Here is an 8,238-nt window from a genome sequence, read left to right as displayed (position 1 = left end):
AACCCTAACCCTAACCCTAACCCTAACCCTAACCCTAACCCTAATGGCGGATCTAACCCTAACCCTAACCCTAACCCTAACCCTAACCCTAACCCTAACCCTAACCCTAACCCTAACCCTAACCCTAACCCTAACCCTAACCCTCTAACCCTAACCCTCTAACCCTAACCCTCTAACCCTAACCCTAACCCTAGTTCCCAAGAACTACATTTCCCGGTATGCTCTGGGCACCAAACATGGCCTCCCGGAAGTTCGGAGTCCCAGAACTACATTTCCCGGTACGCTCTGGGCACCCAACATGGCCTCCCGGAAGTCCGGAGTCCCAGAACTACATTTCCCGGTATGCTCTGGGCACCAAACATGGCCTCCCGGAAGTTCGGAGTCCCAGAACTACATTTCCCGGTACGCTCTGGGCACCCAACATGGCCTCCCGGAAGTCCGGAGTCCCAGAACTACATTTCCCCGTATGCTCTGGGCACCCAACATGGCCTCCCGGAAGTCCGGAGTCCCAGAACTACATTTCCCGGTATGCTCTGGGCACCCAACATGGCCTCCCGGAAGTCCGGAGTCCCAGAACTACATTTCCCGGTATGCTCTGGGCACCAAACATGGCCTCCCGGAAGTTCGGAGTCCCAGAACTACATTTCCCGGTATGCTCTGGGCACCCAACATGGCCTCCCGGAAGTCCGGAGTCCCAGAACTACATTTCCCGGTATGCTCTGGGCACCCAACATGGCCTCCCGGAAGCCCAGTGCCGGAAAACTACGCCTACCAGCTTTCCCCAGGCAGCTGGCTTGACCAATCACAGGCCCAGCGTTCGAGAAATACATTTACCAGCACTCACTGGAACCCAAGCACTTACTGCCCTTTCAAAATAGACTCAAGCCCTAACACTAAAAAACTTCGAAACCCCTACAGGCCTAATCCAAACTGTTTACCACACTAAACCCCTGAAGTCCTATGCCTAAAAGCCCTTAGGACACTTAGGATGCTCAAAACCCAAACCCAAAACAATAGGATTCTCAAAGCCCTAAACAACAAGATTAGGACGCTTAAAGCCGTAACCCCAAAATTAAGATGCTCAAAACACAAAGCCAACCCAAAACACTAGGATGCTCAAAACCCTTACTCAAAACATCAGGACGCGCAAAACTCTAACCCAAAAATTCAGATGCTTAACACCCAAAGCCCTAACACAAAACATTAGGACGCTCAACACCGTAACCCAAAAAATTAGGACGCTCGGAACTCTAACCCTGGAGAACCTAACCTGAAAAAAAAAAAAAAAAAGGATCTTAACACACTAACCCTAAATAACTGACCAAAAATAAAACCCTAGGACCCTAACCCTAAAAAACATAGCGACACTCCATCCCAAAAAGAACTCTAAAACCCTAACACGCTAACCCTGAAACCCTTAAAACCCTGTTAAAACTCCAACCCAGTTATACACCAGTTACCTCCCTTAAAGGATATAGAGGAGCTCTCTCAGATACGGCAGTCCTACTTCTCATGAATGCATCCTTTAGGTGAGGAGGGGGAGAAGTAAAGCAAAGAACAACTCACAGGTTGAGATCAGGATAATTTAATTAAATGGAAATAATTATAATAATTAAATAAAGACTACCATGAACTAAACAATTTAACTAAGGGGAAATAAAAAGGGAAAGGGGAAAAGGGAGGGGAAAAGGGAAAATAAAAAGAAGGGACGAAAACAAACAAACAAAATAAATGACAGCTATATGGAAGTGCAGAGGAAAGAAATTGCTCTCTACTTCCCACAAATGAGCGATGATTGACCACGTCCTTGATGCAAGGCCTCAACGCACGCAGCCGGTGTTCGAGAGGAGGACCGACGTCTTCTCAACGAGAGCCCACCCCTCCCCTCTTCTTCCTGTTTCCACCTTTTATTGCTGAGTGTGACATCCCATGGTATGGAATATCCCTTGGATTGGTTTAGGTCAGCTGCCCTAGTGATGTTTCTCTCCTCGCTTTTTGCCCATCCCCTAGGAGGGTTAGAGAAAGGCCCGATGCTGTGCCACTGCTGCTCAGCAGTAGACACAACACGGGTGTGATAACACTGCTGCTCCAGCTACAACTGCAGAGTACGGCACTGTATGGGCTGCTGCTGGGAAAGTTAACATTCCAGCCAGACCCAGCACACCACCGGAGGTGGATTGTTACGATATGGAGATGGTAGGTTATCCAACGGCTCCCGTTTATTATCTTTTTATTTTTCCTGTTCTTCTTCTTCTTCAAAATTTCTTACCTGCTTTTAGTGTAAATATTAAGGCTGTAAAAGGACATGAAGTCCTCCTGATCCATAATCCTGCATCATCACTTTCTTCCCGGCAGAAAGGTTCCTTCGAATTAACATGTGTATTTAAGGCCTGACAAATACAGTCTTCAAAGGATCCAAAAACGGGCCGAAAGACATGCGGTCTTAAAGGCTCCTTTGGCCATTCTATCACACAAGACTGAACCATTTTTTATTTACTTTTTACGTTACTGGGGCCTCTCTCCTTCCAGTTTCTAATCGTTATTCCTAATGGACTTTCTGCTGGTATGTCTGGTAATTTGCTCCCTTTCTTCTGGTCCCTGGTCTTTGGTTTTGTCTCACCCATCTAGGAATGTTACTCTGGCAATTCCCACAGCCCTTGGTTACCTTAATAACAGTGTCTTAAAGAGGATTTAAGATCTATCACCCACCCACAAATCCTTTGGGAATCCCTTCGGTCCTTCATCGGCCAAGTCCCTCGCGGGAGATTGGAACCGTGGTACAGAAGACCTCCACAATCGCTTCGGAACTAAATTCCGTCTCAGTCACACTCTTACACACACAGGCAACCAAAACCCATCCAACAGAACAGTATACGCTTTAAACACTTACGACTCCGTTGTCTTCATTCAGATCTTCACACGCAGAATTACGGGCAAAATATACTGCTGCAGCCAGCAAGGGAGCTGAAAAAAAATCAAAACCTTAGCTTACCTGTATTCAGGTTCGAGATGCCATTAGTCCCGACCAGACTCGAACAGCAACCACCAAATGCTGGGGCACCTCTCCTACATCAAATAAGATTCCAAGAACCAAAGCCCTCCTGGACAAGCCCCCTGGTGTCATACATGACTGGGTCCCAAACTGGATTGCAATTAAATTTTACAGTTTTTTAAATAAATAGAGGTAAACGAGAAGTTGCTCGCAAACAGATATACTGTGCCAGATGTCCTTCAGCAAGTGCCCAGAGGCAGACCGGATGTCTTTGCCAACACAGTCCCATCAATGTATTAGTACACCCATGCACTGCCACGTTACCTGTCATCACTAACTGCCAGGCAGGACAGCTCCAGACCAAACACATACACACACACAGGCACGCCACAAACACTACAAACAAAACACACAGCACTAGGCACAAGAAAAAGTGACCCCCAAAAGGAAAGCCCTATGGCAACAGCAAGTCAGAACAAGTGCTCTGCACCAGACCCCAGGAGAGACTCAAATGTCACGACACGCGACTGGAAGCAACTGCCAGAACTGGGATGGTGGAGGCCTAAAAAGCCTGCCTTCAAGACAAGAGACCAGAAGGATGGGGGCTGAAAACCCCCTAAGAAGACACTTAGGAAATCGATTCCCAAGCAAGAGCTCCTGATGCGGCCCAGACGACTTCTGCAAGAGTGAGGATGGAAACAGACGTGATCTCAAACCGAATACGATGCACAAGACCTGAAACAGATCTGCACTTCAAGCAGTGACTGCAAGACAAGAAGTTCTCGGATCAGAGCCATGATGACAAAACAAGCATTGAGGCCCTTCAGCACAGCTACCAAGTCGCCTGTCTGGTCAGTCCAGAGTCAAAAGTCATGAGGATATCAAGACCCAAGAAGCACAGAACAGACTCTGCAGAAGCAACACTACAGGACAGACCAACAGAAGGAAACTGTCCTGCCTGGCGCACGCACTCACACTACAAAATAATCCCGCTGCTTCTATTAGCCTGGTGACCCAGCCACAAGCACCCTGAACCACCCTCACAGTGGCACCAAGTCTATTCAGCCAGCTGGCTCCATGCTGCTCTGGCTCCCAGCTCCCATTAGCCACCCCAGATATGCAAATACCAGGTGCCCTCCAACTTAGCTCTCAGGTTGCTGCATGGTAAAGTCCCTCCGCCTCAAGAAATGCACAGGCACCAATTGTCATCTTGGTCAATTGCCAGGCTCATCATCAGCTGCAAAAACAGAGTACCAGCATTCACTAGGACGCCAGCCCCATTGCTCACCTTCTCCACAATGCTGACTACTGCTGATGCAACGTACGATTGTGCTCACGTGTTCCTCTCCGAGTCCAAGGTCCAACAGTGAAACCAGTATCATCCACTCCACCTGGGAAAACAAAGGGATTAAATGTTCGTTGCATTCACAACAAGTCAGCCAATGGTGTTGGTTTTTTTTTCTTATTGTTTTTTTTTTTGTCTGTGTGTTTCCTGTTTTTTTTTTTTTTTAAATGTTTTAGCTAAACAACATGCAGAGAGCAGACAAGAGACCTGGGGTGTTTCTAGAAGCAACAATCCCCATGCTTTTGCTGCAGCTTTTAATATTGAAAGGACAGCACAACCACTCAAGTAACTGGAACTTTTTCAAATGGAATTAAGTCAAACAGGTTCATCATCACTTGCAAAAACAGAGAACCAGCATTCACTAGCATGCCAGCCCTGATACCCACCTCTTGGACAACACTCACTACTACTGATGCAACATACAGTTGTGCAATACCTCTCTGTTCAAAACTCCTTTACCTAACCTGCTCAGTAGCTCCACATGACAAATGGGCCCGGGGGGCGCCGCGCCGAAATGGGGCCGGGCAGCCTTATTCTGCAGAGAAGAAGGAGGTGACCCTGCTCACTCTCTAGGCACTACTGCACTTATGTGGTCAAGGAACCCTACCCCACGGTTTCCCCAAAACAACGTACCTTTTCTTTTTCTTAGTATCTTTTATTTACGTAGAAAGAAAAATCTAGGAGCAGAAGTGATTACATGCCAAAAAAAAAAAAAAAAAAAACAATTCCATTCCACTCACAGGAAAAATCACTTACTTCAGTAGGATATCTGAGAACCAAGTGGCTATGCTGGTGGGTCAAAACACGCTACAGGACACTGGGGCCAGGCCCTCCGCTGCACACACTTAAAACCCATCCCTACACTCACCAAGGTGCAACCCCAACACAAAAAAAACAGACGCAGCATTTCAGCTTCAACAGCTTTGGGAACTGCTGGAAAGCAAGCTTCATCCTCAGAGAGGCGTGCTCAGGCTACACAGGACAGGGCTTTGGGCACCACTTTGCTTACCAAAGAAGACCGCAATCAGCACCTGCTTCGTTCCAATTCTCAAGAACTAACATCACAGCCCACGTTGCCTGGGACACCTGATAAACAGAAGAGAAAGCGGCCATACCCTTTTCAAGCCATCCCTGCACGTGTCGCTCCTTGATCATCTGCAACCTCTTCTCCAATCCTCAACCGCTTCTGTGGAGAGCCTGCCATGGCACCTGCAAAGCAAGACCCTTCGCACTCACCTCATGCTACTTGGCAGTTCTGCTCCAATCCAGCTCACAACCAGCCCGCCCTTCTCGTGCTGCTCTTCAGAGTGCAGCTTGGCCCCACTCAGCCTGTGCGAGACACCTGCAAAAGAGAAAGAAAACCACAGGCTGAAGCAGCATCCAAAGCCACAGCACAGCTGGGACAGTTACTCTCATCTGCTCCCTTACCTCGGCCCCCTCACCTGCCCTCGAGGAAGATGTTTCCATCTGCTCTCTTAGGCCAGCTACAACACCCCTGAAATATAAACAGGATTTTTACTGTACTTTGTGCAGTTAACTAACTGCAGTGACAACTGCACCCCTAAAGTACCTTCTACATCTGCTCATCGCTCACCTTGCCAAAAGCAGCTCCGGTCGTCAAGTCCCGTGTTGTACACTGTGTTTCACCTTAAACAAATGAAAACAGCCACAAGAGAATCAATCATTCACCTGCCACCATTAGCACCCATCCCTCCACAACACAAAGGGACCCAATTAACGATATTATCATTTCAAAACAGCAGCCCCCTTGCCTCAGCACCTCAGAAGTAGATCAAGACAGGCACCGAGCTGCCTACCGAGTGCTGAACAGTTCCAGAAGGAGCTCTTTCCTGTGGGCAGTTCCTACTACGGTATACACTCTACTGGGGACAGGAAAGAAATAAAAATAAAAAAATTCAAAACCCCATATCTGTAAGCTTTCAAGATTCAACAGTACACCATTCAAGCACTATGCAAACAGCTGCTCGCAAGCAGCTCAACTCTGCCAAATCCACATCTGCCAACCTCCAGGAGATGACTGTGCCAGCTGTCCTTCAGTATGCGCCCAGAGGCAGATGTCTACGCCAAAACAGTCCCATCAATGTATTAGTACACCCATGCACTGCCACGTTACCTGTCATCACTAACTGCCAGGCAGGACAGCTCCAGACCAAACACGTACACACACAGGCACGCCACAAACACTACAAACAAAACACACAACACTAGGCACAAGAAAAAGTAACCCCTGGGGGAAAGCCCTATGGCAACAGCAAGTCAGAACAGGTGCTCTGCACCAGACCCTACGAGAGACTCAAATGTCACGACACGCGACTGGAAGCAACTGTCAGAACTGGGATGATGGAGGCCTAAAAAGCCTGCCTTCAAGACAAGAGACCGGAAGGATGGGGAGTGAAAACCCCCTAAGACAACTCTCAGGAAATCAATTCCCAAGCAAGAGCTCCTGATGCGGCCCAGACGACTTCTGCAAGAGTGAGGATGGAAACAGACGTGATCTCAAACCGAATACGATGCACAAGACCTGAAACAGATCTGCACTTCAAGCAGCGACTGCAAGACAAGAAGTTCTCGGATCAGAGCCATGATGACAAAACAAGCATTGAGGCCCTTCAGCACAGCCACCGAGTCGCCTGTCTGGTCAGTCCAGAGTCAAAAGTCATGAGGATATCAAGACCCAAGAAGCACAGAACAGACGCTGCAGAAGCAACACTACAGGACAGACCAACAGAAGGAAACTGTCCTGCCTGGCGCACGCACTCACACTACAAAATAATCCCGCTGCTTCTATTAGCCTGCTGACCCAGCCACAAGCAGCCTGAACCACCCTCACAGGGGCACCAAGTCTATTCAGCCAGCACGCTCCATGCTGCTCTGGCTCCCAGCTCCCATTAGCCACCCCAGATATGCAAATACCAGGTGCCCCACAACTTAGCTCTCAGGTTGCTGCATGGTAAAGTCCCTCCGCCTCAAGAAATGCACAGGCACCGATTGTCATCTTAGCCAATTGCCAGGCTCATCATCAGCTGCAAGAAACAGAGTACCAGCATTCACTAGCACGCCGGCCACGATGCCCACCTTCTCCACAATGCTGACTACCGCTGATGCAACATACGGTTCTGCTCACCTCTTCCTCTCCGAATCCAAGCTCCAACAGTGCAGCCAGTATCATCCACACCACCTGGGAAAACAAAGGGATTAAATGATCGTTGCATTCACAAGTCAGCCAATGGTGTTGGTTTTTTTGTTACTGTTTTTGTGTGTGTGTGTGTGTGTGTGTGTGTGTGTGTGTTTCCTGTATTTATTTTTTAGTCTGCTTTAGCTCAACAGCATGCAGACAAGAGAACTGGGGTGTTTCTAGAAGCAATAATCCCCATGCTTTTGCTGCAGCTTTTAACATTGAAAGGACAACACGACCCAGCAAGTAACTGGAATTAGCTCAAACTTTTATTCACATTGAAAGAAAAATCTAGGTGCAGAACAGATTATACACCAACAAAATCAATTCCATTCCACCCCCGGGAAAAAAAATCACATACTCTCATCCCCTCCTGTCCCTCAGCCGCTTGCCTGCCCCACGTGGCAGATGCTTCCATCTGTTCTCTTCACCCACTTACAGCACCTCTAAAAGGCAAACTGTAATTTTACTCTACTGGATGTAGGAAAATAACTGCAGTGACAACCGCACCCCAAAAACAACAGTTACCTCTGCTCATCACGCACCAGAGTCACTGCAGAGGCAGCTGGTTGACACATCCTGCACTGCACACTGCATTGCAGCCTGAACAAAGGAGAAAGGCAGGAAGAAGATAAACATTCAGCTGCCAGCAGTAGAACCCATCCCTCAAAAACATAAGCGACCCCAGCTTTACGTTTATCCTTT

General features: G+C 48.0%; 2 long non-coding RNA genes across 2 annotated transcripts; both read right to left on the bottom strand.

The window, feature by feature from the left end:
- Positions 1-1,569: 1,569 nt before the first annotated feature.
- On the bottom strand, positions 1,570-3,365 carry LOC137859886 (uncharacterized). Its single transcript, XR_011098628.1, has 2 exons — positions 2,891-3,365; positions 1,570-2,006 (listed from the first exon to the last, which is right to left on the bottom strand). It is a non-coding gene; the product is annotated as an uncharacterized lncRNA (long non-coding RNA).
- Positions 3,366-3,918: 553 nt separating this feature from the next.
- LOC137859888 (uncharacterized) lies at positions 3,919-6,672 on the bottom strand. The gene is made up of 5 exons (XR_011098629.1): positions 5,932-6,672; positions 5,574-5,679; positions 5,347-5,423; positions 4,318-4,383; positions 3,919-4,229 (listed from the first exon to the last, which is right to left on the bottom strand). It is a non-coding gene; the product is annotated as an uncharacterized lncRNA (long non-coding RNA).
- Between the last annotated feature and the right edge of the window lie 1,566 nt (positions 6,673-8,238).

Source organism: Anas acuta, chromosome 7 (assembly GCF_963932015.1).
Source record: "Anas acuta chromosome 7, bAnaAcu1.1, whole genome shotgun sequence".
In the NCBI taxonomy this organism is placed as follows: Eukaryota; Metazoa; Chordata; class Aves; order Anseriformes; family Anatidae; genus Anas; species Anas acuta.
The sequence above is the reverse complement of the archived record's forward strand: the minus strand, read 5'-3'. Positions and strand labels throughout refer to the sequence as shown.